This window comes from Rhynchophorus ferrugineus, unplaced genomic scaffold (genome assembly GCF_030347505.1).
Source record: "Rhynchophorus ferrugineus isolate W39M unplaced genomic scaffold, kcgeb_rfMv2 rfM2, whole genome shotgun sequence".
NCBI classification, from domain to species: Eukaryota; Metazoa; Arthropoda; class Insecta; order Coleoptera; family Curculionidae; genus Rhynchophorus; species Rhynchophorus ferrugineus.
The window spans coordinates 91,701,918-91,729,462 of record NW_027472581.1 but is presented as its reverse complement, the minus strand read 5'-3'; the positions used below and the strand labels follow the sequence as shown (position 1 = coordinate 91,729,462).

Here is a 27,545-nt window from a genome sequence, read left to right as displayed (position 1 = left end):
ATATATATATATATATATATACATATATATATATATGGTTTCTATTTTAATATATGCATAAGTATATTATTTCGAAGCACATGTAGCACATGTACTAAAAAATAGTTTCTGTAATTTTTATTTAGCACAATAATCTATTGTCTATGGTCCTGCTTTAGATGTTACTTAAATTACACCAATTGTTTTCGTAGAATCTCCTTCGATCTAGCAGAATCCGAACGGTTTTAGGAGCGTTCGAATAATATTGTTCAAAGCAAAAGGAAAGGTTACGAAAAGCCGTTAATTGGTTTTAATCGTGATGATTAAGTTTGACCTTTGAGATTTGGGGTGACGCCGCCGTATTTTCGTCGAGGATTGGTTTCGTGTTGGGGTGAATTGTGTTTTATCGGGCGCTGCTTGGATTAAGATAGCATTTTGATGGTTTCACAAGCTGTTAACACAGTTTTGGCAAGCTACTTAACAATGCTGCCGTACAATAATGATAGAACACGAACGAGTATTAAGAAATAAAAATCAGTTGGGGGTTGGAAACTTATTGTATACAATATAGTATTTGTAGAGATATAACACTGTGTTTTTTTTTCTATAACATTAAATGAAACCGTTTTTTTTTGTCAAATTTTACGTGCTAAACACAAAAACTTAAACGGGCTTTTTAAGACACGTACCATTTTAAAGTTATAATAAATTAAATTACTATAAATGAATAGAGACAGTATGTAATATTAAATATTAAAATTTTATATGAAATATGAAATCACATTTAATAAATTAACAGGGCAATTGAAAAGGTGGGTGATGCACTGATTATAGCGACCCTCTAGCTTTTCGATACCATTTTTGTAGTACGATTTGTCCTTTGCTTCAGAATAGGCCTCAGTTTCGGCGATCACCTCTTCATTCGACGATATTTTTTTCCCAGCGAGCATTCTTTTCAGATCTGAGAACAGGAAATAGTCGCTGGGGGCCAGATCTGGAGAATACGGTGGATGAGGAAGCAATTCGAAGCCCAATTCATGGATTTTTGCGATCGGTTTCACTGACTAGTGACACGGTATATTGTCTTGGTGAAGCAGCACTTTCTTTTTCTTCAAATGCGACCATTTTTCGGCGATTTCGTCCTTGAAGCGGTCCAATAACGCTATGTAACAGTCGCTGTTGATAGTCGTCTTCCTTTTTCAAGGTAGTCAATGAAAATTATTCCATGCGCATCCCAAAATCCAGACGTCATGGCAGGGGCCAGCCGAATGTTGCGTTTTCCCATGCTTTGAACGCCAACGCGGATTCATCGAGTGCAGTCTACTCTTATGACTGTTGATTGGACTTCGGAGTGAAATGAAGGAGCCATGTTTCATCCATTTTCACATGTCGACGGAAAAACTCGGGTTTATTACGCTTGATCATCTTCAAACACTTCTGCGAATCATCAACTCGTAATTATTTTTGGTCAAAAGTGACCTCGCGCGACACTCACTTTGCACAGAGCTTTCTCATACCCAAATATTCCTGAATAATATGATGTACACGTTCATTGGATATCTTTAGAGTGTCTGCTATTTCATTCTGTTTCAATTTACGGTCATTCAAAATCAATTTGTGGATTTTTTTATGTTTTCGCCGATAACAACCTCTTTTGGGCGTCCACTGCGTTCACCTTCTTCGGTGCTTATTTCACCACGTCCAAACTTAGCATACCAATCCTTGATAGTTGATTTTCCTGGGGCAGTGTCCGGAATCTCGGCATCAAGCCAAGTTTTTGCCAACTGTATTTTTCCCTTCAAAAATAAATATTTTATCAACACGCGAAATTCCTTTATCCATTTTTTTCTCAATAACAAAAGTTGCTTCACTGTCACTTCACTTTTTGACAGCTGTCAATTTTATACACGCATCTTTTGAGGGTTAGGGCTAACTAAAAACATGGATTTCATTCTAGTAACACCATCTATTTGTCAGGGAACTTTTGAATTAACCTGTTTTTAATTTTATAAACAGAAATAGTAATATGTATAAATAGGCAATGAAAAGGGCTCAGGTCTAAGCGGTCACTAGAAAATGAAATTAAATGACGTAATATTAACTTAGGTTGTGCATATTATGATTTCGTTATTATTATTTCGTGCGCCTTGTCTATTATTTGTTGTACTTTGTGTTTTTCTATAATTATTATAGCTGCTTTTATCTACTTTTTAGGTATTGGAACGAAAAGTTATATGTGCTATTCCTGTGGGGTTCGTTTTATCCACACTCGGTTGTAAATTTACAATTATTATTCGGTAACCTTCTGACCCATGTGTAATAGTTGTGGCAACATTGGATGTTTTAAATTTTAGTTAGAAAGTATTGCAATGGATGACATATACCGACTTATTTGATAGCGAAATCATTTAAGATAAATATATTGCCATAGTGAGAACCATACTGAGCGCTGCGTTCGCTGACACACAAACGAACACCTGAAGTTAATAACGAATGTAACAAATAAATGAAACAATACAGAAAGAAATAATAAAGGTTGGAGATGAAGTGATCGATCCCGGTACCTCTCGCATGCTAAGCGAGCGCTATACCATCTGAGCTACGCACCCTGATACAGAAACGAACAACATATCTGAAGCGAACAAGTGAAAGTAACAATTAACCAGCAAAATTACTGAGAAACAATAAAAAAAAAACTGGAGGCGCCGGGTATCGATCCCGGTACCTCTCGCATGCTAAGCGAGCGCTCTACCATCTGAGCTACGCCCCCTGATACAGAAACGAACAACATATCTGAAGCGAACAAGTAAAAGTAACAATTAACCAGCAAAATTACTGAGAAACAATAAAAAAAAACTGGAGGCGCCGGGTATCGATCCCGGTACCTCTCGCATGCTAAGCGAGCTCTCTACCATCTGAGTTACGCCCCCTGATATAGAAACGAACAAAATATCTGAAGCGAACAAGTAAAAGTAACAATTAACCAGCAAAATTACTGAGAAACAATAAAAAAACTGGAGGCGCCGGGTATCGATCCCGGTACCTCTCGCATGCTAAGCGAGCGCTCTACCATCTGAGCTACGCCCCCTAATACAGAAACGAACAAAATATCTGAAGCGAACAAGTGAAAGTAACAATTAACCAGCAAAATTACTGAGAAACAATAAAGAAAAAACTGGAGGCGCCGGGTATCGATCCCGGTACCTCTCGCATGCTAAGCGAGCGCTCTACCATCTGAGCTACGCCCCCTGATACAGAAACGAACAACATATCTGAAGCGAACAAGTAAAAGTAACAATTAACCAGCAAAATTACTGAGAAACAAAAAAAACTGGAGGCGCCGGGTATCGATCCCGGTACCTCTCGCATGCTAAGCGAGCGCTCTACCATCTGAGCTACGCCCCCTGATACAGAAACGAACAACATATCTGAAGCGAACAAGTAAAAGTAACAATTAACCAGCAAAATTACTGAGAAACAATAAAGAAAACTGGAGGCGCCGGGTATCGATCCCGGTACCTCTCGCATGCTAAGCGAGCGCTCTACCATCTGAGCTACGCCCCCTAATACAGAAACGAACAACATATGTGAAGCGAACAAGTGAAAGTAACAATTAACCAGCAAAATTATTATGAGGTGTAACAACAAAAAGTTGGAGGCGGCGGGTATAGATTCCGGTACCTCTCGCATGCTAAGCGAGCGCTCTACCATCTGAGCTACGCCCCCTGATACAGAAACGAACAACATATCTGAAGCGAACAAGTAAAAGTAACAATTAACCAGCAAAATTACTGAGAAACAATAAAAAAAACTGGAGGCGCCGGGTATCGATCCCGGTACCTCTCGCATGCTAAGCGAGCGCTCTACCATCTGAGCTACGCCCCCTGATACAGAAACGAACAACATATCTGAAGCGAACAAGTAAAAGTAACAATTAACCAGCAAAATTACTGAGAAACAATAAAAAAAAACTGGAGGCGCCGGGTATCGATCCCGGTACCTCTCGCATGCTAAGCGAGCGCTCTACCATCTGAGCTACGCCCCCTGATACAGAAACGAACAACATATCTGAAGCGAACAAGTAAAAGTAACAATTAACCAGCAAAATTACTGAGAAACAATAAAAAAAAACTGGAGGCGCCGGGTATCGATCCCGGTACCTCTCGCATGCTAAGCGAGCGCTCTACCATCTGAGCTACGCCCCCTGATACAGAAACGAACAACATATCTGAAGCGAACAAGTAAAAGTAACAATTAACCAGCAAAATTACTGAGAAACAATAAAAAAAACTGGAGGCGCCGGGTATCGATCCCGGTACCTCTCGCATGCTAAGCGAGCGCTCTACCATCTGAGCTACGCCCCCTGATACAGTAACGAACAAAATATCTGAAGCGAACAAGTAAAAGTAACAATTAACCAGCAAAATTACTGAGAAACAATAAAAAAAACTGGAGGCGCCGGGTATCGATCCCGGTACCTCTCGCATGCTAAGCGAGCGCTCTACCATCTGAGCTACGCCCCCTGATACAGTAACGAACAAAATATCTGAAGCGAACAAGTAAAAGTAACAATTAACCAGCAAAATTACTGAGAAACAATAAAAAAAACTGGAGGCGCCGGGTATCGATCCCGGTACCTCTCGCATGCTAAGCGAGAGCTCTACCATCTGAGCTACGCCCCCTGATACAGAAACGAACAACATATCTGAAGCGAACAAGTAAAAGTAACAATTAACCAGCAAAATTACTGAGAAACAATAAAAAAAACTGGAGGCGCCGGGTATCGATCCCGGTACCTCTCGCATGCTAAGCGAGCGCTCTACCATCTGAGCTACGCCCCCTGATACAGAAACGAACAACATATCTCAAGCGAACAAGTGAAAGTAACAATTAACCAGCAAAATTACTGAGAAACAATAAAAAAAAAACTGGAGGCGCCGGGTATCGATCCCGGTACCTCTCGCATGCTAAGCGAGCGCTCTACCATCTGAGCTACGCCCCCTGATACAGAAACGAACTACATATCTGAAGCGAACAAGTAAAAGTAACAATTAACCAGCAAAATTACTGAGAAACAATAAAAAAAACTGGAGGCGCCGGGTATCGATCCCGGTACCTCTCGCATGCTAAGCGAGCGCTCTACCATCTGAGCTACGCCCCCTGATACAGTAACGAACAAAATATCTGAAGCGAACAAGTAAAAGTAACAATTAACCAGCAAAATTACTGAGAAACAATAAAAAAAACTGGAGGCGCCGGGTATCGATCCCGGTACCTCTCGCATGCTAAGCGAGCGCTCTACCATCTGAGCTACGCCCCCTGATACAGAAACGAACAACGTATCTGAAGTGAACAAGCGAAAGTAACAATTAACCAGCAAAATTACTGAGAAACAATAAAAAAAACTGGAGGCGCCGGGTATCGATCCCGGTACCTCTCGCATGCTAAGCGAGCGCTCTACCATCTGAGCTACGCCCCCTGATACAGAAACGAACAACATATCTGAAGCGAACAAGTAAAAGTAACAATTAACCAGCAAAATTACTGAGAAACAATAAAAAAACTGGAGGCGCCGGGTATCGATCCCGGTACCTCTCGCATGCTAAGCGAGCGCTCTACCATCTGAGCTACGCCCCCTAATACAGAAACGAACAACATATGTGAAGCGAACAAGTGAAAGTAACAATTAACCAGCAAAATTATTATGTGGTGTAACAACAAAAAGTTGGAGGCGGCGGGTATCGATCCTGGTACCTTTCGCGTGTTAAGCTCCTTTGGATTGTATATTTCAGTGCGTTTGAATTCACGGAATAATAGTATCTAAGAATACGAAGTTATTTGAGTAATAAAGTTACCCTTAGTAATAGTACCTAACTATTAAAGCATTAAAGACTGGACAATTATAGAACTTACCTATCTTTTTATGTTTTATTTACCTATTTTAAATATTTAATAATTGTAATACAGTTACTTGAGCCTGTGTGTAACTGTGAAGTTATATATAACCGTATACAGACATTTATAGGCGTAGAGTACATGTACAATTATATATAATAAACGCTAACGTGAAGTATCTCTGAAATTCATGTTTTGACATACACGTTTCTACCAATTTGCATAAAACACAATTAGGTATAAATATACGGGACATGGGCTATAAGCGATATCGCACTAAACTTCGTTTATAAAGCGAATTAGCTTCAACAGTTTAGTATGATGCACTCTGCATTTACTCTATAATGTGATATGGTAGATAGGTTATCATTATATTAATAATATTGTTATTTTTATGTTTGTTGTTATCAACAAATTATGTTGAACAAATATTATAGATTTCTCATAAAAATATATTATAATTTATCGTATAATGTGACACCACTTTTGCATTATATTATTTATTTAGTATAGCTATTATTATATATAATAATTTATTTAGTGGTCAAACCTATGTTTAAGTTTTACCTATGAACTGATATTTCCATCACCACATTATTTATTTTATATTTTTGAACATTGCTTTTCATTGAGATATATCACAAAATAGCGTCGTTTTTATATGGACTTGTATATGAGCAGTTTAATTGTATCAGTTGCTTGGTTCTGGTTTTTATCCTTAAGAAGCATTTTTTGAGCAAAATTTATATATTAATGAAAATATTTTCTTTGATTTTATACAATTATTCCCATCTGTCTGGCAACATAGTGATACTGTATTGAGAGAATGATGGTGGTTTGATTTTGAGAGTTCCATCATGAGCGGTATACGCTGAATAGCTCAATAATACTAAATTGAAAACAGTTATTTTATATGGATAAATGTCGAAACCATCGAATTTAATATTTATATTAGGTTATTTAATATTTTGATATTTTTCACTAGTGTTGGGGACTATCGACTAAAATCGACTGTTTAGTAATTGACTACTTTTTACTATCGACTGTTTCAGTCACTATTTTTGGTCCGACTGATTGTACTACTTTTTACCAATGACTGTTTCGACTGATTTTGTTACTATTTACTATCGACTGTTTCAGTCATGTACTTTTAGTTATATTTTTGGTTCTACTAGTTTCATTCGACTGATTTTTTATGTTCTTGCTCTGTCGTTCCAGCATCGACCTTGACAAAAATATGCCGAACTTAGGCTTATATAGATTTATATGTAATCTGTTAACTGTTTTTATGGCAATAATAGGTAATATTTCGATTACTCTCTCGATTTTTGTGTAATAATATTATCACAGTATAATAATATGATAAATATTATCACATATAAAATTAACTGCTCCAAGCAATTATGTCCGTCCCCTCCTCTCTCACAATTTATACAGGAAAGGCTTCATATATCTTCGTGTGACATCACGAATTGCAAAGAAACTGCCGAATCGTCTATTTGACTGAAAATAGCAATTACTATTTTCAGTCGCTAGTTTTTTGACTATCGACCTTTTTACGACTATCGACTGTTTGCAGTGGATAGTTCCCAACCCTACTTTTCACCAATATATATCGCTTATCAAAATGCATGTAACAGGTAAGTTTAATATACTTTGATTTATTTTCATTCACTTCAAAACTCCATGTTTCTTATCTTTTATAGTGTTTTGCTTATTCGTTATTTTCTGTAATATAAGTATTCTTTCATTTGCAAAATTTGATCATGGTGGATTTCCCTATTATGTTATATTATTTATGTGGTCATTTGTTTTACAATACATCTACTTTCATACAATTCTAACCTATAAATTAATTGTAGTTTTAAGTTCTTAGATAATATATGCATCAGATGTACTATAGTGTTAAAATAAATTATGTTACATAACATTTTTGTTTGATTATGTTATTTAGATTAGAATTTCGTTATTTGTCAGAGCCAATATGTACTAAAACTCAGAGTTGATGCGGCAACATTGCGACATTTTGGCGGGTCACTTGTGTCACTACTGTAGATATATAAAAAATATTCAAACATTAAAAATGTTAGGGAAATTCTTAAGAACTCATATTCCTCTAAAACATATCTAGTCTTCTTATTTATTGACAATTCTGTACTCCAAAGAGTTATATTCATGGTTAATATAAACTTTGATAGAATATTTTTTACGAATGAAGGGTAAACATACTTCAAATTCTTTTGAGACAAAAGAGTTACGTCTAGATAAAAATACGATTCACTATACGGTTATCTATATGTTTTATGGACAATAAAGGGCAAAATTCCAGCAAGAGTTTTTATCGTAGAGGAGATAATAAAAATTTTTGTGGGCCATTATTCGTTCGATCACCTGAGAAGATATGCGACGTTATATTTGGTGGCTTTCCAAACGAGATATAAACCAAATAATACAAAACAATCATAATTATATTATTCATTTCAATTTAAATGCGAAAATATATTGAATAGCTTTGTAATGGTTAACAAACATTTCAACAATTTCAATAAAAACATTTATTGATCATATTGTACGTCCCTTAACAACTTGTTAGTTGCTGGGTTGGTGCGGTGGTCAAGGTGCTAGGACATTGTTAAAATCTATGTTTATTATTGTCCTTAAGTCAAAAGTACAAAATCCGACAAGGAAAACGATCCCAGTCACACCAGTAACCAGGCTGGGTAAGACCGGATATATTCTGGGATGATCTCCAAGTTAACCACTCGCCAGTTGATATGTTAAACAGTAGGTCCGTCCAGATAAACCCTAGTTGATATAAAGGAGATTCTAAAATATGTTTTTATTAGTCTCTTAGAACGTCATCAATCTGCCCGTGGCCAATAAGTATTATTGTATGAGTTCCGTTATATAATATAACCATCCTAACATGTAGAAGGTCATTTCAGTAAGTGATCTGCTGTACAACTTATAATCTAAATCTTATTCTAGATACTATTCTAACTTATTTTAAAGTCTATCCTAACTTATTCTAAAGATTATTTTAACTTATTCTGGAGATTATTAAATATCACTCTGTGTCTATTAATCAGTTCGCTTGGTAGTTTGCGTTTGAGCCTAAGCACTTCACTCTCATCGCACACATTCAACTGTTTGGCGAGTATTCTAAAATATAAGAAAAAAATTGTCTTCTTGAATTGTTGTAGCTTAAATATAATTATAAGAGTTGTTTAACACAATTTTTGTTTGCACAATATTAATTTACTTACTGCTATTTTACACTATAAGTTTATATAAGATACACCATAAGTCTTCAATATCGTGCAAAAACAAATATGTTTTACCAAATATTAGATTTGACACATGCGTACTATTTCGTTTAACTTATTTGGTAATTTTTAGAGAATTTTTGTATGTATTTCAGTTAATATCTAGCATTTTCTCTTATTCCAGTGACTATAACTATTATAGAACTAGGATTGCAAATCAGTTTCTATAATTTTCACAAAATATCTATATTATTTTTTAATTATTATATTAGGAATACAAAGATTCATGTTAAAAAGAGTGATTTTACGTGAACTTTGACTGCAGTTTTACTAAAGTCAAAGATTTCGTAGTAGTTACCTGCTCCATTTACCAGACCTTCCTCCATCTGACTGTAATTGGTTTGTATAAATAACTAGTCGCTTTTGGATTATTTTAGAAGATATGTTGGCTTTCCGACAAAATTCCGGCATTTTTAAAATCAAACCAAGAATTTTTCAAGGTTCTAATAATTAATTTTTTAGCTTTTGTATTGTAATGATTCTTCTGTTCGTTATGTTTAAGTTAAAGTATTCTATGGTGAATTTATTCATATATATTTCAGACACTAATCAATAATACATGTGCAATTTTAATATATGACATGTTGTTTCTGGTAAAACCATAATAATGTATAACTGCAGTGTAGAACATAACACTCAGTGTAGACCTTCTGAAAATTCTTGGTGATTATCTTAACTAAACGAATTTTACTTAGGTCTCCCTTATATACAGTTTTAGAGCATTAACAAATTTATGCAGTCCCTTTCAACAACGCTTTTCATATTGATCATAATTGATCGTTTTTTCTTTTAATTGCTTATGTCACTCCCCTTGTTGGCCGCATAGCCGCCGAGGAGCAACTAGTACCATTTTAATTCTTGCTAATTCTACTAAGTGCACAGCAAAATATTATTAAAAATTTTTCATCGTCACTGAGCACCTACTTCGTGAATGGGTCGATTAGTGTTGCGGTTTAGCAATGAATCATACGTGGAAATTCGGCCCATGAAGTTTTTCTGATCTGAGCTTCACCTGAGGCCTGTACGTCCAGGTTCTTTTTGTGTCCAGCCTATTTATATGGCTCCAAACGGTTTTTTGTAATGTTTAGCGCTGCGCAATAGAAACATTGTTTATTTCACGACAGAGTTCGACCATTTTTATGATATTATCCAAACTTCATCAGACTATCTCAGCTTTCCAGAGTGTGGTGCATCTATATATGCTCCACGATAAACTTTAGCATACTGTAGGTTTTTCATTTTAACATTTAAGAACATTAATTTTTTCGGTTCTTGGTGCTATAATTTGTACAGAGACAGTTTTTTTTTACTCGTCGATTATCTAGAATAGAATTTCCGCTAGAACGGTGCGACAAAACTATAGCACATCTTTCGCTAATTGGTTAAGATAATATCAGATGATTGGAAGTCGCACATAGTCGGGTGGTGTAAGTGCTATAGCCTTTTACACCATCCGAATGATAATCCTCAAGTAATCAGTTACCACACGTAGAAAGAAATGTTTAAAGAATGCTACGTTAATGTACATAAAGACTGAAATACGTAATTGTGCATCAAAAATACAAGTGTTACAACTTTAAAGTTTCACCATATGCCGTTACGTTCGTATACTACTAGCACGTTATTTCCCATGTGCTTATCTCCGGCCACCAATATCAATAAAAAACGAAACACGTAGGGCTGTGAGGTAACCGTTGCAGTTCGTATTCTTTTTCTTTGAAAAGCATAAAGTGCATTTTTGATCAATGCTAAGTGATGAAATTATATAAAGTCCATCATTTCTTAAGTATAACATCAAGTATGACATCGGTTTATTTGGTTTGGAAGTATGGTTTGTTTATTTCTTATATTAATATAAAATATTTCACAAAAACACTATAGATATCTGACAATAGCAGCGCCAGAGCTTATTTTAAAATGTAATCACTAAGAGCGTTTCAACGGCATTTCATATTTTTCAAGGAGAGAAAAGTAAATATAAATCTGATCGTTTACGTCAGAGGCATAGATATTTCGGTTTGTGTTTCTATCGCGAGAGAGCTTTTGTATGTTTCCCGCTTTATTTGTTAACTTTAGTTGAAATTCTTTATACTGTTATCGAAAAAAGTGGAATTGTCACGTCATTTTGAAAATATTTTCTATAAACAGTTCACTTTTTGCCTATAGTAAAATAAAAAATTCAACGATCTCCAATCAGCTTATACGCCTACTCAAATCCCTCACAACGATGGATCAAATAGTGATGCGGTTGTTGATACGGCTGGTCTAGGTCTCTTCACTTCCTTAGCATTCAGCCTCTCAAAACATACTACAGTTTTCACTGCTGAGCTGGTTTGCCATTTGGAAATCTATGGAATTTGACTCTTGAAAGAAGATCGATGTGAATGCGTGATCTTGTATAGGTTCCTCTTGCTGATTGGGGGCCATTGAATCATATTCAGGTGACTATTCATAAATCATAAAAACATTTTCAAGAACTTACCACACTACGAAAGATAATTTCATTTGCCTGGATTCTCAACTATAAAGGATTAAGGGAAATGGGTCTCATGGCCCAAGAACACTATTTCAACTAGCCAACTAGATCTCACTAGGTTATCCTTAACCGATTTATTCTAGGACATTACAAATTCACTCACTCCTGTTTGAACACTTTTGATATTGAGAACCGAATTTGATTTCCATTATCACACTTCTTCGCTTCGGAAAACCTATCCAAGCTTTTTACCTTATACACATTTTTGTAATATCTCTATCATTTGTAAATTCGTTACAGAATTAGACAATATGTTTTTCTCATTTTATTCTAGTTAAAAAGAGACAAAGCTGTCTGATTAGTTCGAACGCGTAAACGAATGAGTCTGTCAAAGTCGTCTTAACTTAAACTCTAACCTATAAACTATTGTGTCTGTATAATTAACTAGTTATTAGATGTACTATAATGTTAAAATAAATTATATTTGTTAACCTTTTTGTTTAATTATTTTATTTAGATTGGAATTTTGTAGTATGTCAAAGCCAAACTGAACTAAAATTCAGAGTTGATCACAAATCTCACATCTTACAAATCATCTCACAAATTTAGATGACTCTCGGTTTCCACTCGGTTATACACATAAAACAAGGAAGTTAGATTTCTTTTAATTATTAGATTATTCCGGGCAGTGAAGAAATTAGAAAAGAACAACCGACTTTCTTCTACTACGCAAAAGTCGATTTTTACACTCTTGCCTAGGACAATCACAAATATTAATCAATCATAAACATAAATTTACGACTATGCTCCAGCAGGATTCGAACCGGCGGCTATTGTAACAGTAGGAGGACCGTCCTGTTGCCTTTACCACTGTGCCACCAAGCCGGCTATTTAAATGTTGCATATCGGGTTTTATTAGAAGATATTTTCTGATACCACTAAAAATAGGTAACGTTGTCGACTTACGATTGTTAGAGTAGGCAAATTATTTTTCATTGTCTGTCAAAATAGGATGTAAAACTGTTTTTTTTTTAAATTTATAATGTATCCATTTATTTCCCTTAAGATTCGCTCTCATGACTCTTCTTAACGATTTATAAATATCTTAAATCAGTATAAATATATTGTAAACTATGTAAATTCGGGTATTCGTGTAATAGTAATTTAAAGCAACTTATAGCAAGCAATTTAAACTTTCATAATAAATGTTCATCATAACATTACGTGTTACGACCTCCACGATGACTCTAGGCAACCGCATATTCACTCACCATTTTCCGGTGTATTGTAGCCTTATCCTTTTTTTCCTGTTCACCTTCTCGTGGACTTTATGTGAACTCCATCTACAACAAAAATAAATAGTATTTATCACCTCAAACATTATCTACAAGACGGTCTGTATCCGCAATACAAAATACAATAACACGATCTATAATACATATTTTACTTCGTTTGAAGCTGATTAATTACTTTAAGATATAGTATTATAACAGTTCATTACTTTATATTTGTTAGTTTAATACTCATTAATTCAGAATTCTTATCGATATAAATGTTACCCATCATTCTAAATATAAAACTTGTGTATTTATCGAGCAAAATATCCAGACTTGTTTCTATTACATTAAGTGGTGATTTATTTTAGTTGTTCTCGGAATACACATTTTAACTTTGTTTAGGATGCACTTCTACAAATTTAAGTTCATGACTAACGTTACAGAAGTTACAAGCGTTCATGGAAACATTGGAGAAAATACAGTTACACTAAACAGTATAAATGAGATAAGTTTTCTAATGTTTCCCGGGTTTAAAAATCTGTTTAAGCAATTAGACAAGATTTGACATGATTAAAAATTGAATTAAGGAGAAATCTTCTTTGAAATAGTTTACATTGCATGTATTTTGATCAGTGATATTTATTGGTGAAAAAGCGCAGTAACAATGTAAACAGCTGTTAAATAATGTTCTTGATGTTGAATCACTAATATTTTTTATTTTGTTTCAGGTACACACATACTGGTCAAACTGGATCAGGTAGATATTGAATATAGATTATATCTTGTAAAATGATCTACTTTGCATTTTAATTTATTATCAGATTTCTCCTCTAAATAACTATTAAATTACATAGATTGCACTGCTTATTAGTAAAGTTATATTAATATTGTAAATTAAAAGTTTAAGGTATTTGTATTTATTGTAAATGTATTTTTGGATATCGTTCTACGACTACTAGAACCACAAGTTATTTGTAAAAATGATTTTATGTTGTGCTATTAATGGGTCTGTAAGAGCGTTATATAAATAGTGTATGTTATTTTTCACAATCTATGTATTTCTGTGTTTTAGTTGAAACTTATAGGGACTATCAAAAATAATATTGAGGTATTTAAACTACTCAATCTAAAAAACTTGTATGGTTGTTGTTAAATCTAATTCACATTCTGTGAGACACATAGTAAAATAGTGTCGACTGGCCATTGAACTTAATATCAGTGATATGCATTTTAAGTATTTATTTTTAACCGTAAACAGATAACATACAAAACATCGAATACAAAAAAATTACGTACTATTATTTCAAACGTATTTTCATAAATGCATATATATGTTGAAGAATTATAGTATTGTAACATTTGACTAGATACCAGTTGTTTATGAGAACATGTTTTCAGCTGACATATAAATACAAATATAAATATATATATTTTTGAAAGTACGCAACAAAATTTCAATTGCTTGGCACCAAATGACATCAATAATTTTTAAAAATATCCCCAATATATTTTTGTAGCAAATTCGAAATATTCTAATAGACTGTTGCGTTTTCTTTCGCATCGTGTGCAGTCCACGCGGATGACTGTCGATTGGATTTCGGAGTGAAATGATGGAGCCATGTTTCATCCATTATCACATATCGACACAAAAACGCAAAATCTCGGGTTTATTACGCTTGATCATCTTCAAACATTACCGCGAATCATCAACTCGTCGTTGTTTTTGGTCAAAAGTGAGCTCGCGCGGCACCCACTTTGCATAGAGCTTTCTCATACCCAAATATTCGTGAATGATATGATGTACACGTTCAGTTGATATCTTTAGAGTGTCTGCTATTTCACTCAAATTCAATTTACGGTCATTAAAAATCATTTTGTGGATTTTTTAAATGTTTTCGTCGGTAAGAACCTCTTTTTGGGCGCTTAGTTAGCCTAAACGTCTAAACTTAGCTTACGTATTGTACGTATTGTTCAATTACATTTCGAGACGGAATCGATCAAGATCGATGCTTCTTTTGACGCTATACACGAATCGACCCATGTTTTTAGATCTTTATAAGAAGTGGAGCAATACTCAGACAGGTCACGATTCATATGTCGGAACAAGTAATAATCAGATGGTGACAGGTCTGAAGAATACGACATACGACAATACGGTGGGGTAATACTTTCCATTTTAATGTTTCCCAGTATATTTTCATCGACTGTCGTCCTGAAGAATAACATTGTTGTGCCTTTGCTCGTATTTCACCCTTTTTTGGTGCAGTAGCCTAAACGCATCAGTTGTAGTCGATAACTATTTCCATTGATTAATGCCTCCAAATCTTCGTCTTCAAATGTTGTTGGCTCTCCAGAACGCTGACCAGTATTCACCTATTGAAATCGAAAAGCATAGTTGTCATAAGTTTCGCACCGAATTCCCTGAGCTTCAGCCGCCTTTTTGAACAAATTGAAGTTAAAAAGTAGAACTTCCCGCAAACTCGATTTACTCGGCACAAATTCAGATGTTTTCAACGCACTGAAAACATTTTATGTTCATTTCGACGAAGTGACATACACTTAAAGGCTACAATCAAGCATTGGGGTTTCAACATGAAACTTGGTTAAAAATATACCCAATGCGTCATAGTACAATACTTTTTAATTGATTTATAGGCTATACTTTGACCAAGACAGCATTATTTTAATATCTACTATCAAATCAAGACAGTGAAACAGCAATTTTCTTCTCCTAGGTTTGTCCCAGACTGATATAATAATAAACTTGGATTACTTTGTAGGTTTTTGAACGAAATGAATAGAAATATTCGTAAATATACTTAATTTTCAATAATGATGACGAATTAATAGACACATTGGTTCAGTATCCAGCTTATTCGTCGAATTTAGCCCTTTCTGACTTTCCAATATCTCAAAAACTTCTCTCTGGGAATCAATTTTTATCAAACCGAGATATTACAACTATAAATCCGTCTTTTCTTTGCCTTTTCGCGTAATTATTGAACATATCGTCGTTCCGTTGCTGTTGTCCGTTTTGCACTTTACGTCTGCGAAGGTCTTCAGGGCACGTGCGCCGGCACGCGTTCGCGGACGCGGTAGCGTCGCGACGCTCATACCAGGCAAGTCTACTGAAACCGACGACTGCGAGCGGACGCATGACGTCTCTTTGTTATCGGAAAAGTCGACGTATATTGCGCGAACACCGCGAGTGGAAATGATAATGTGCGAACGCTTTGCGAATCTCTTGATCTAAAGTTATGTCCGATGTTTTTTACGACACGCAGCTCAGGTCCCTTGACCGACCTGTGAAAGTCTAGTGTTAACCATTGTCTCCAAGTTATCAAAATGTAATGTGCGTTATTTGTTTCATATCATATTTATGCGGGTTCAGTTAATTTGTGAATTGTTGTTATTCCATTGGTATACAATCTGATTAATCACTTAAGTGTTAGTATATTTTTTTGTCATTTTTGTTACCTACCTATAATGACTATGAAAATTTTACATCCAAAAGTCATTAGTACCAGATTCTGTTAAATATTTTTATGTAAACTTTCGTAACTATATTTATAATACAAGTTCATAATAATTCAAAATACATCTTAATATTTAAAGGTAAAATGTGGCTGTTTTTTAAATAAATTTTAGAATAATTTATGAGCACTATGACATTTTTATAGCAACAAAGTCATTAGTACAAGATTCTATTAAATATTTGTATAATATTTATAACACAAGTTCATAATAGTTCAAAATACACCTCAATAGCTAAGAGTATAACTAATTATTTAGAGTAACTAATAATAACTATAAACATTTTCTATCAACAAAGTCATTGGTACAAGATTTCATTAAATGTTTTTATGCAGACTTTCGTAACGTAACAAGTTTATAATAATTCAAAATATGTGCCAATATCTAAAAGTAAAATATGGCTATTTTTTAAATAATTTTTAGAATAGCTTATCATCACTATAAACATTTTACATCAACAAAGTCATTGGTACAAGGTTGTATTAAATATGTTTATGCACACCTTAGTGACTATATTTATAATAAAATTTTACTGTTTTTTAAATAATATTTAGAAAATCATTTACTAAGTCTCTAATATTTTTTTAATAGAGTTTAATTGTACCGAGATAATTATTCTAGGCATTGACAAAAATTTATTTTCAACGCCTATTTTTTCCTTCTATTTCAAAAATATAAGTTACGTTAACTATTAGTTGTTTACAGGATATATTAGCCATATTTTATACCATTATTCCATTTTCGTTAATTAGTAGTTTGATTTTAACTTCAATATTTATGTATCGATGAAAATGTTCTTATTGACTAGTATCTAGTATATTGTCAGAATTTGTTGATGCAATTACTTTTTGATCATCTCAACAATTGAATAATAAAACTTATAACTGATAAGTAATATATACTTTCGTTTCTTGTATATTTTCGTAAATAAGGAGAATTTTTTTTTAATTTTTCAACAAATGTATTAAGTGATTTAGAAAAATATATTCGAAATATTTCAGAAAATTTTTGAGTGCCAAACAATTGCATTTTTATTGTTTATTTTCAGAAATATATATTTTTATATTTATATTTACGTATCAAATAAAACGTTCTTTTATTAATAATTGGTATCCGAGACAGATACTGCATTTTGGAAAAAGAACTGAAGGTTCTATTTTTATTGGATTTTTAGTGTTTAGTAGGTTTTTAGACATTTTTGTTAACAACTTGTAATCTCTAGGAAAACAGAAAGCATTGTTCTTGTCGTGAGATAAATCATCACAACGAAATTTTATTAAATATTTTTTATGCAGCTTATCATAACTATAGGTTTTAATAATACAAGTTTATAATAATTTAAAATATATCTTCCAAATATCTAAGAGTAGCTAAATAAAAAAAAGGTTTTTTTTTAAATAATTTCCTGAATAAAATTACTTACTAAATCTGTAATAATTAAATTTTTATGTGTACATTATATTCAGTTTAATTGAATATTGAATGAATTATTATTGCTTATTGACTTTTTTAGGTAAACTTGTAATTTAGTAACAAGAGTTTTATATCAGTTGCAGAATATATTGGCCATATTTTAGATAATTATCAAATATTTTCATTAACATATATTTAACAATGTTATTAATTTATATTTTCAAAATTATATATTATGTAATTAAAAATCCTTATCAGTTGCAATTATTATTAACTAGTATCTAGCTAAATATTTTCAGTGTTTTCTGGAGTATTTTTTTATCATCACAAAAATTAAATAATAATACTTTAACTAAAAAATAATATATACTTCCTATTTCTGTCTATTTTTGAGAAGTTTTAAGGTTCCATTTTTATTGTAGCAACAGGAATAATATAGTGTTTTGTAAGTAATTATTTTTAGTATCTTGTATATATTTTTTTATATAAAAAGAAGTTGTAGAAGCACGAAAACATTTTGATGATATTGTTTCACGGCTAGCCACTATTTTTTCTCATGTTTCTCGTAGTGTTTGAATTCTGCGGAAAATTGTACGTATCATTATTTTTGAAGTGTCTAAATGAATATACGTGTTTGCTTTTGTTTCCCATAGAGCATACATCTCAACAAATATGTTTGGTTCAACTGTATATAGTGGTGATTACTAAATTCTCCACAAATACACAATTTACTGAATATATCACAATTATTTGATATAAATTGGATGGATATTTATGTTTTATTTGTTGATTTATTAAAATTAGCAGTGGAATTAAATAATGAGACTAATACATATTTATGTCTGATTCGTATGCAGCAGAGTGCTGAAAATCCTTAAAATTAATTTTAAAAAGTATAAATAACGAATTATTCGATAATTCCAATATTTGGTTTGTATTTAACTATGAATAATTTTTTTCAAACAGTTTTCTCTTCGTAACTCTTTCTTAGTTATTTTTAGTTTAGCCGTGTATATGCTTAACTTATTTGATGTATTATATAATTTATTCCTTCAATTGTATTTATGGCTTCAATTGTCGCATTTTAGCTTCCAAAAAGAGAAATTGCTACAAGGTTGTACCCAATTTTTATAGTGATTCATGTGTCTATCTACGACTTATTTTTACATAATACTTAATTACTTTTACTTAGTTACTGTTTTTTAGTTTCGGTTAATTCATTGATTGAAGAGGCAGAAGGTCGCCCAGAACGAAACTTCCTTGGTTTCATTAGAAAGTCCATTTTTAAGAAATACAGTGTGAATGTCACTGAATCGAAGTTATTTGTTAAAGAACAGACTTACTAGAAAATACTGAATAAGTGAAGCGAGATTATTCAGTAAAACTAACTAACTAACTGACAACGAATATCGATCGCAGTTTGAATTTGATGATCCATAATAATAATAATTTGATATAAGGACTATATGTTGACGTTTTACTCATGTTTTTTTCTAAAGTTTAGTAAAGCATTTGTAATTTAGTAAGAACAAGTAAGAAACTAAAGACCACTGGCCAATAAGTATTATCACATCGCAAATATATTTGTGAAGGTTTTTAAAAGAAATTTGCGGCATTATTGTTAAATATTGTGCTCATTTTTATTTATTATATTGTTGCCCGTTGATTAGAACCAATGATAGTTGAATGCAGTGGGACAAAATATTTCATTTAAGCGTTTCCATTTTTAGTATCTTTTAAATGTTTGTTTCGACATCTTCAGAGTAAAATATAGTTTTAAATGATAGAGGAAAAAGTATTTTCAACATATATCCATTTGTGCTATCTTGTATACTTTACTTATCGTAGAAACAAATAAACAACCTGGCAATAGTTTTCTTCATACCCTGTATAAAATTAATTAAAATATATTGACAAAATAATATTTGATTAAAATGTTGCTCGGTATAATATTAGATATTAAGATAAATATTTATTAGGTTCGAAGTATATATATTTATTATCGGAATTCTGTGTTTGTTTTGGTAAGAGTTGAACGTTTGCCAAACTGTTTCCTTGACATAGAGAAATTACCTCGCAAAGCTTTCGCGTGATCCAAGCCGATCACACGGCCAACAGCTTTTGCACTGAAATTAACACGTCTTTTTTAGTCAATAAAGTGACGATGGCGGCACATTGATTTCGATACAGTGGACCACTAGAGCGGTATTGATTTTCCTCCACATTTAAATGGAAGGTATCGTTTTATTCGGTGATTTTCGGGTATAAATTTACCTCCAATATCCGATAATAACTTTTTTATTAATTAGTCGATGTAGAACCAATGAAAACTACGTTGTAAGTTTAGAAATCTTCAAGTATTTGTACGCCTTGGGGAACATTGCTTTTCTATAAATATTTTATAGTTCTATAGCTGTTAATAATAGAAATTATGCAGATTTTTTTTTATTTAGAATTTTAAATTTTGGTACAATGTTGTGATGTAAGAAAAACATATATACTATATACATATAGTATTGGTCACCACATTCACAATTCTTACTCCAAGATTAAAATTGTTCAAATAAAATAAATCGTGTATGGTTTCATTCTTATACAAAAATACAAGTTCTTTCTCACTAATTATTCTACTTGATTGAAACATGAACAAACTTCTTCGAGTTATCGTAATATATCCGGACATTTTTCTTTACGAGTAATGTAAACTATAAAATATTTAGTTTAGCTCGGTAGTCGATAGCAGTGGAATATTACGGAATCTATTTCGCTGCCTTTTCAATTTATTTCAATCGATATAAAATTCATTCGTTAGTCATTTTTACTGTAAATTCAAAGTCTTCTAAATGACCTTCTAAAACTTTTGAAACTACTGGAACTACTAGCAATCAGTGTGTCCCAGCTACGAATTTATTCAAATAAAGGCTATGCCGTTTATTAATATTATTTCTTATAACCTTTAATATCTTTAATATATAATTTTTTCTATATATATACAACACAATACGATATATACATATGTATATATATATATATATATATATATATATATATATATATATATATATATATATATATATATATATATATATTTATAACAGCTTTATTAGATACGCTTAGTACAATCTTAATTTACAAGCAAGACGAGTGTGAGAAAATACATCAATATGTATTCTTCAATATATATATATATATATATATATATATATATATATATATATATATATATATATATACTTACACATAATACATAATTTATACATTACCTTTAACATATAATTTTTATAGATGTCTTTTTATATTGTTTAATATATTGTTTTAATATATGATGTGTTTTTGGTGTGAGAAAATACATCAATATGTATTCTTCAATATATATATATATATATATATATATATATATATATATATATATATATATATATATATATACACATATATATATACTTTTTATTCTAGACACATAATACATAATTTATACATTACCTTTAACATATAATTTTTATAGATGTTTTTCGTATTTCATAATGATAATATATTTGGACAATTTTCTGAGCCGTAAATGTTAAAGGACAATGGAAGATAACGAATCTCAAAGGAATATTTTATTTTATTGGATTACTTGCGTATATTGTATATACGACTTTCTCTATATTAAACAGTGACGTAAAAGTTCCTACGAAAACACTGTCAGGATAATAAAACAGACAGAAACGCACCAACGTATATGTTTTTTGATTATTTTTATTGATTTAGTAGTATTGTCAACTACTGGAGTCATATATTTTTGAAGGAGATTATTTAGTCTCGTGTGAAGTGGCATTCTCAACACTTTTGCCGACGACACAGTTATTATAGCAAAAGATATATCTCTGCCTATAGCTGTAGAAAAAGCTTAAATATCAGCCAACAAGACCTACAAATGGACTACGAACTGGAAACTACAGACTAATAGCTCCAAATCTGTTGATTTTGGGTTGCGGCGAAATGGCAAATAGCAAATTATATCACTTGACGCATGTCCGATTCCTCAACTAGAAGCAGAAAAGCAGCTAAATACCTTAACGTCCCTCTTAATAGTGGGTTAAATTGGAAACATCACGTTAGGTAAAAGGCAGATCACATCAGACTCAAAGACACTCTTAACTTGTTTTAAAATCAAATAAATTAGTTTATCACTTAACTATGAAGCCAATTTGGCCCTATGAGGTGTAAATATGGGTTTGCCGTAAACCATGAAACAAACTAGTAATCTAACCCTTCCAAAACAATGTACTACGATTAATTACCAATGCTTATCGCTACCTGACCAACCAAGAGCCGCACGATGATCTCGAAATAATATGTATTTACGAAGTGATCCAAGATTTTGCCTTAAAATATCAAGTAAACTTACTAAGTCACGTCAACGTGGGAGCTATATAACTACTAAACCAAATCACACGATCTTATATATTGTAGTGTTACTCTTTACTTTTAGCAGTTTAAGCCGGCTTGGCGGCGTAGTGGTAAAGGCGATAGTACGGTCCTCCTACTGTAGCGATAGTCGCGGTTCGAATCCTGCTGGGGCATGGTCGTAATATCTATGTTCGTGATTGTTTAATATACTGCGCAATAGTAAAAAATGATCCCAGTCACGCCAGTAACTAGGCTGGGTAACGCCGGATGTCTTCTGGGATGGTTTCTACAGTTGGTCACTCACCAATCGGTAGAGTTAATGCCGAGTATCGTGGTTCAGAGCCCACGTTAATCTGTAGGTCCAGTCACTAAAAAATCCAAGAGGTCGGCGTGACTAAAATCAACATAATATATTTTAAGCAGTTTAATCTTATTTTAATTTGGACAATACATAATAATACTAATGTATTTATCCCGTAATCGCTTTGCTTATGTATTGATATTAGTACAATAGCACAGTGGTAATAAATTAATATTGTATTAAACATATCTAATGTAAAATTCAATTAATTAGATGAATGTTTTGTGAGAATTATTGGGCACAATAAAATATTTTACTGTGAGCGCAATCTTTCGTAAAATAAGTTGTGCTACGAATTAATTACGACGCCTAATAAATGCCAGTTTTTCTTCAACATAACTGTTGAATACTGACATTATTTCAATTTATGAAATAACCAGAATAAGTATAACGGACATTTTCCTTCTTGGAATTTGTATTGGGCCCTGTCAGCTTATGTTTCAAGACCTTTTATTATTATACTTTAACACTAATTGGTTAATTCCCCTACCTCCTTCTCTATATTCTCCTTAGACTGTTTCCGAGATGAATTCTCTGAAGTTAAATGATTTTCTTTATGTCTTTTAACGGTGGAAATGTTTGTGGAGGGTACTGTAGATTATAGGATGAGAGATAATAGTGGATAATATCTAGAAGGTCTACGAGCTTTTACGGCGGTTAATATTTAATACGAACATTTTCTTATGGATGCTCCTGAGGAAATGAGTGGATTGAGATGATTATTTTGTATTATGAATGAGGGCTGTATAAGGATTTTACCTGATTTTTTTTCTGAAAGTTCTGTTAGTTTTCGTGTTATTTTAATTAACGGCCTGTGGGCCCAAAAACCCGAAATGGCAAATAAAGATATCCGAATAGCAATTTTGGAATGCTAATGGAATCCAGCAACATCACGATACCCTACAAGTATTCCTAGATATGCAAAAAATAGATATTTGCCTAAACCCATTTACCAAAACAATCCTTTATAAAATTTAGAGAATATACATTCTCTCATACCGTACATTCAGCTAACACCGCAAGAGGAGGAAGTGCAATAATAATAAAAAAGAACATTTCCCACCATCAAGAACCCGGGCTCAGTACGGCAGGAAATCAGGTAACAGCAGTAACTATTAAATCAAGCAGATACAAGGTTACAATAGCCGCAATTTATTGTCTTCCAAGATACAATCAAAAAAAGGAAAATTATTTGAATGTCCTAAGCAACCTGGGAGAAAAATTTATAATTGGAGGTGATTTTAATGCAAAAAATACAAGATAGGGATCCAGAATGACAACAACTAAAGGCAATGAACTGCATTAAGCAGCTACTGAACTAAGATGTAGTTACACGTCAACTGGAAATCCAACTTATTGGCCTACATAACATCCAACTATATAAAAGTCGATGAAAATTTTGAGCTAAGTTCAGATCATACGCCAGTGATTCTGAGGTTGAGCGAAAATATAATAAGAAAAGAAAGAAACCCAACATTAACAAACAAGAGATCAGACTGGGAAGGATTTGCTGAAGAATTGAACAAACGAATTCAACTAAATGTACCCCTCAAGACAACTGAACAATTAAATCTTGAAGTAGAAACATTCGTAGTAGATCTTCAACAAGGTGCTTGGAATAATACTTCAGAAATTAAGAGTACAACTAAAGGAATTAATTATCCGTATAAAAACGTAAATTACGAAAAAAATGGCAACAAAACAGAACACCTGAAAATAAAAATAGTTTAAACAATATAACCCAAAGACTGAAAAGAGAAATACTGGAAATAAAAAACAAAACCATAAATGACTATCTCAGAAATTTAACAGATGATAAAGAAACTGATTACTCACTCTGGAAAGCCACAAAATATCTAAAGCGCTCATGTCTACACAGTCCACCCATAAGAGACCTATGTGGGAATTGGGCACGTGACAATCATCAAAAAGCAGAAGCATTTGCTGAATATCTAGAAAAAATTTTCAAACCGAACGAAACTAATATTGAACATAATTTGCCGGACATAGAAGCTGAAAATTCGATGATTGAATTAGTCACGCCCAAAGAGTTAACCAAAGTTATTAAAACTGACATTAGCCCCAGGAAATCACCAGGCTACGATTTATTAACAGGAGAATTACTGCAAAAACTACTAAAAAAGGGAATTATAAAACTCACCAACTTGATCAATACAGCATTTAGATTAAAACATGTCCCAGGCATTTGGAAGATGGCGGAAATTATAATGATCCCAAAACCTGGGAAGTCACCGAACGAAATAAAATCTTGTAGACCTATATCACTGCTGCCAGTAATATCTAAGGTTAGCTGACTCACTCAGCAATTTAATTTTTCATCATTCAAAACGATATTGTGGATTTTTTTGATGTTTTTTGATGTTACCACCTAATTCGAACCTAGACTACGTTCTACATCATCGGTGTCTCTACGACCAAGTTTGAAGTCAAGAAACCAACGTTTTATTGTTTTTTCTGACTCTATGATGGATTATATACGCTAATACAAGTTTTTCTTGCGTTTTAAATGAATTGTCATCCAACATGATTTCCAACTCTTCTACGCTTATAGTTTACTACTACGTCTTTAGGGTAAATTCTTCTTCCTTAAACTTTTTTGTTCATTCAGAGCAGATTTTCTTTGCCAATAAACTTTACCGTATGCTTCTCAAGCAATGAGTACGTCAAATAAGCTTTCATTTTCTTTAAATTAATAGTTCCTGTAAATAACTCAATTTTGCTCTATAATTCAATATTATGTTGTTGTTTGAGGATATGTAGTACTGACAGTTGTAGCGAACCCCTTCAGTATTGTCGTGTTCTCATATTCTTTTTTAACCTGTTTTTTTTTTCACGTTCCTATTAATATTATCAATTTCAAATCCTGAAATATAAAATTCATCCCTCGTATATCATAATGGTAACATGTTTTGGCGATTTTATAAATAACACTTAATAACAGTTAAAGCACAGTGGATATAATCAACTTCGAAGGAATATTTCATCGGATTGTTTGTGTATCTTCTGTTTTTTTCTCGTTTCTTGATCTTGGCTTTTAAATAAATTTCCCACTGAATTTTTTATGTTTTGAATCGAGACGCGATTGTGATTTGTGGCATCTACGGTATTGTTTTATTTATTCTCTCACAGAATGTTAAACTAAACTGAAGATGTGGGTGGTTATTCGATATATTCAGCACATTCGCCATGAAATGATTAATTAGTATAATCAGAATCAGAATTATTATTCGTTTTATTTTAGAAGGTGATTCGATCTGGCTATTTTGTAATATGAACTTGTTTACCTTATTATGTATTACTAGTTGGTATTATTTGATCGCCACGCCTTTTTTAATGTAATGGTGAAAAGGAATGTGATTTTAATCGTTGGGTGTCTGTAAAGTATGCCAGTTGACTCGTTCGATTGCTAATAAATTATTTTTGTAGAACAGGGGGCGTAGCTCAGATGGTAGAGCGCTCGCTTAGCATGCGAGAGGTACCGGGATCGATACCCGGCGCCTCCAACTTTTTTTCATTGACCCCCACATTCATTTATCATAATTTTTATGTACTTTCACTAGTTGGTTTCAGGTATTTTGTGTGTTTCTGTATCAGGGGGCGTAGCTCAGATGGTAGAGCGCTCGCTTAGCATGCGAGAGGTACCGGGATCGATACCCGGCACCTCCAATATTTTTTTATTGTCCCCGATTCTTTGTTTTCTTAATTTTTTAGTACTTTCACTAGTTGGTTTCAGGTATTTTATGTGTTTCTGTATCAGGGGGCGTAGCTCAGATGGTAGAGCGCTCGCTTAGCATGCGAGAGGTACCGGGATCGATACCCGGCGCCTCCAATATTTTTTTATTGTCCCCGATTCTTTGTTTTCTTAATTTTTTTGGTACTTTCACTAGTTGGTTTCAGGTATTTTATGTGTTTCTGTATCAGGGGGAGTAGCTCAGATGGTAGAGCGCTCGCTTAGCATGCGAGAGGTACCGGGATCGATACCCGGCACCTCCAATATTTTTTTATTGTCCCCGATTCTTTGTTTTCTTAATTTTTTAGTACTTTCACTAGTTGGTTTCAGGTATTTTATGTGTTTCTGTATCAGGGGGCGTAGCTCAGATGGTAGAGCGCTCGCTTAGCATGCGAGAGGTACCGGGATCGATACCCGGCGCCTCCAATATTTTTTTATTGTCCCCGATTCTTTGTTTTCTTAATTTTTTGGTACTTTCACTAGTTGGTTTCAGGTATTTTATGTGTTTCTGTATCAGGGGGCGTAGCTCAGATGGTAGAGCGCTCGCTTAGCATGCGAGAGGTACCGGGATCGATACCCGGCGCCTCCAATATTTTTTTATTGTCCCCGATTCTTTGTTTTCTTAATTTTTTGGTACTTTCACTAGTTGGTTTCAGGTATTTTATGTGTTTCTGTATCAGGGGGCGTAGCTCAGATGGTAGAGCGCTCGCTTAGCATGCGAGAGGTACCGGGATCGATACCCGGCGCCTCCAATATTTTTTTATTGTCCCCGATTCTTTGTTTTCTTAATTTTTCGGTATTTTCACTAGTTGGTTTCAGGTATTTTCTGTGTTTCTGTATCGGGGGCGTAGCTCAGATGGTAGAGCGCTCGCTTAGCATGCGAGAGGTACCGGGATCGATACCCGGCGCCTCCAACTTTTTTTCATTGAGCCCGATTCTATTTTTCTTAATTTTTCGGTATTTTCACTAGTTGGTTTCAGGTATTTTGTGTGTTTCTGTATCGGGGGCGTAGCTCAGATGGTAGAGCGCTCGCTTAGCATGCGAGAGGTACCGGGATCGATACCCGGCGCCTCCAACTTTTTTTCATTGAGCCCGATTCTATTTTTCTTAATTTTTCGGTATTTTCACTAGTTGGTTT

General features: G+C 33.3%; 1 protein-coding gene, 1 long non-coding RNA gene and 23 other non-coding genes across 29 annotated transcripts in view; 8 read left to right on the top strand and 17 right to left on the bottom strand.

Annotated features, from left to right (window-relative positions):
* The window catches only part of Liprin-alpha (PTPRF interacting protein alpha), a 348,725-nt gene that overhangs the window by 82,336 nt on the left and 238,844 nt on the right, over positions 1-27,545 (top strand). The gene's annotated exons all lie outside the window — the stretch shown is intronic.
* Positions 2,677-2,749, bottom strand: TRNAA-AGC (transfer RNA alanine (anticodon AGC)). The gene has a single exon. It is a non-coding gene; the product is annotated as a tRNA-Ala (tRNA).
* TRNAA-AGC (transfer RNA alanine (anticodon AGC)) lies at positions 2,995-3,067 on the bottom strand. Its single transcript has one exon. It is a non-coding gene; the product is annotated as a tRNA-Ala (tRNA).
* TRNAA-AGC (transfer RNA alanine (anticodon AGC)) lies at positions 3,156-3,228 on the bottom strand. Its single transcript has one exon. It is a non-coding gene; the product is annotated as a tRNA-Ala (tRNA).
* On the bottom strand, positions 3,312-3,384 carry TRNAA-AGC (transfer RNA alanine (anticodon AGC)). The gene has a single exon. It is a non-coding gene; the product is annotated as a tRNA-Ala (tRNA).
* Positions 3,471-3,543, bottom strand: TRNAA-AGC (transfer RNA alanine (anticodon AGC)). The gene has a single exon. It is a non-coding gene; the product is annotated as a tRNA-Ala (tRNA).
* Positions 3,792-3,864, bottom strand: TRNAA-AGC (transfer RNA alanine (anticodon AGC)). Its single transcript has one exon. It is a non-coding gene; the product is annotated as a tRNA-Ala (tRNA).
* TRNAA-AGC (transfer RNA alanine (anticodon AGC)) lies at positions 3,952-4,024 on the bottom strand. The gene has a single exon. It is a non-coding gene; the product is annotated as a tRNA-Ala (tRNA).
* TRNAA-AGC (transfer RNA alanine (anticodon AGC)) lies at positions 4,112-4,184 on the bottom strand. The gene has a single exon. It is a non-coding gene; the product is annotated as a tRNA-Ala (tRNA).
* Positions 4,271-4,343, bottom strand: TRNAA-AGC (transfer RNA alanine (anticodon AGC)). Its single transcript has one exon. It is a non-coding gene; the product is annotated as a tRNA-Ala (tRNA).
* Positions 4,430-4,502, bottom strand: TRNAA-AGC (transfer RNA alanine (anticodon AGC)). The gene has a single exon. It is a non-coding gene; the product is annotated as a tRNA-Ala (tRNA).
* Positions 4,748-4,820, bottom strand: TRNAA-AGC (transfer RNA alanine (anticodon AGC)). Its single transcript has one exon. It is a non-coding gene; the product is annotated as a tRNA-Ala (tRNA).
* Positions 4,909-4,981, bottom strand: TRNAA-AGC (transfer RNA alanine (anticodon AGC)). The gene has a single exon. It is a non-coding gene; the product is annotated as a tRNA-Ala (tRNA).
* TRNAA-AGC (transfer RNA alanine (anticodon AGC)) lies at positions 5,068-5,140 on the bottom strand. Its single transcript has one exon. It is a non-coding gene; the product is annotated as a tRNA-Ala (tRNA).
* TRNAA-AGC (transfer RNA alanine (anticodon AGC)) lies at positions 5,227-5,299 on the bottom strand. Its single transcript has one exon. It is a non-coding gene; the product is annotated as a tRNA-Ala (tRNA).
* TRNAA-AGC (transfer RNA alanine (anticodon AGC)) lies at positions 5,386-5,458 on the bottom strand. Its single transcript has one exon. It is a non-coding gene; the product is annotated as a tRNA-Ala (tRNA).
* Positions 5,544-5,616, bottom strand: TRNAA-AGC (transfer RNA alanine (anticodon AGC)). Its single transcript has one exon. It is a non-coding gene; the product is annotated as a tRNA-Ala (tRNA).
* On the bottom strand, positions 16,075-24,125 carry LOC143191655 (uncharacterized). Its single transcript, XR_013004581.1, has 4 exons — positions 22,536-24,125; positions 21,384-22,480; positions 21,012-21,189; positions 16,075-20,863 (listed from the first exon to the last, which is right to left on the bottom strand). It is a non-coding gene; the product is annotated as an uncharacterized LOC143191655 (long non-coding RNA).
* On the top strand, positions 26,108-26,180 carry TRNAA-AGC (transfer RNA alanine (anticodon AGC)). Its single transcript has one exon. It is a non-coding gene; the product is annotated as a tRNA-Ala (tRNA).
* TRNAA-AGC (transfer RNA alanine (anticodon AGC)) lies at positions 26,434-26,506 on the top strand. Its single transcript has one exon. It is a non-coding gene; the product is annotated as a tRNA-Ala (tRNA).
* On the top strand, positions 26,761-26,833 carry TRNAA-AGC (transfer RNA alanine (anticodon AGC)). Its single transcript has one exon. It is a non-coding gene; the product is annotated as a tRNA-Ala (tRNA).
* TRNAA-AGC (transfer RNA alanine (anticodon AGC)) lies at positions 26,924-26,996 on the top strand. Its single transcript has one exon. It is a non-coding gene; the product is annotated as a tRNA-Ala (tRNA).
* On the top strand, positions 27,087-27,159 carry TRNAA-AGC (transfer RNA alanine (anticodon AGC)). The gene has a single exon. It is a non-coding gene; the product is annotated as a tRNA-Ala (tRNA).
* TRNAA-AGC (transfer RNA alanine (anticodon AGC)) lies at positions 27,249-27,321 on the top strand. The gene has a single exon. It is a non-coding gene; the product is annotated as a tRNA-Ala (tRNA).
* On the top strand, positions 27,410-27,482 carry TRNAA-AGC (transfer RNA alanine (anticodon AGC)). Its single transcript has one exon. It is a non-coding gene; the product is annotated as a tRNA-Ala (tRNA).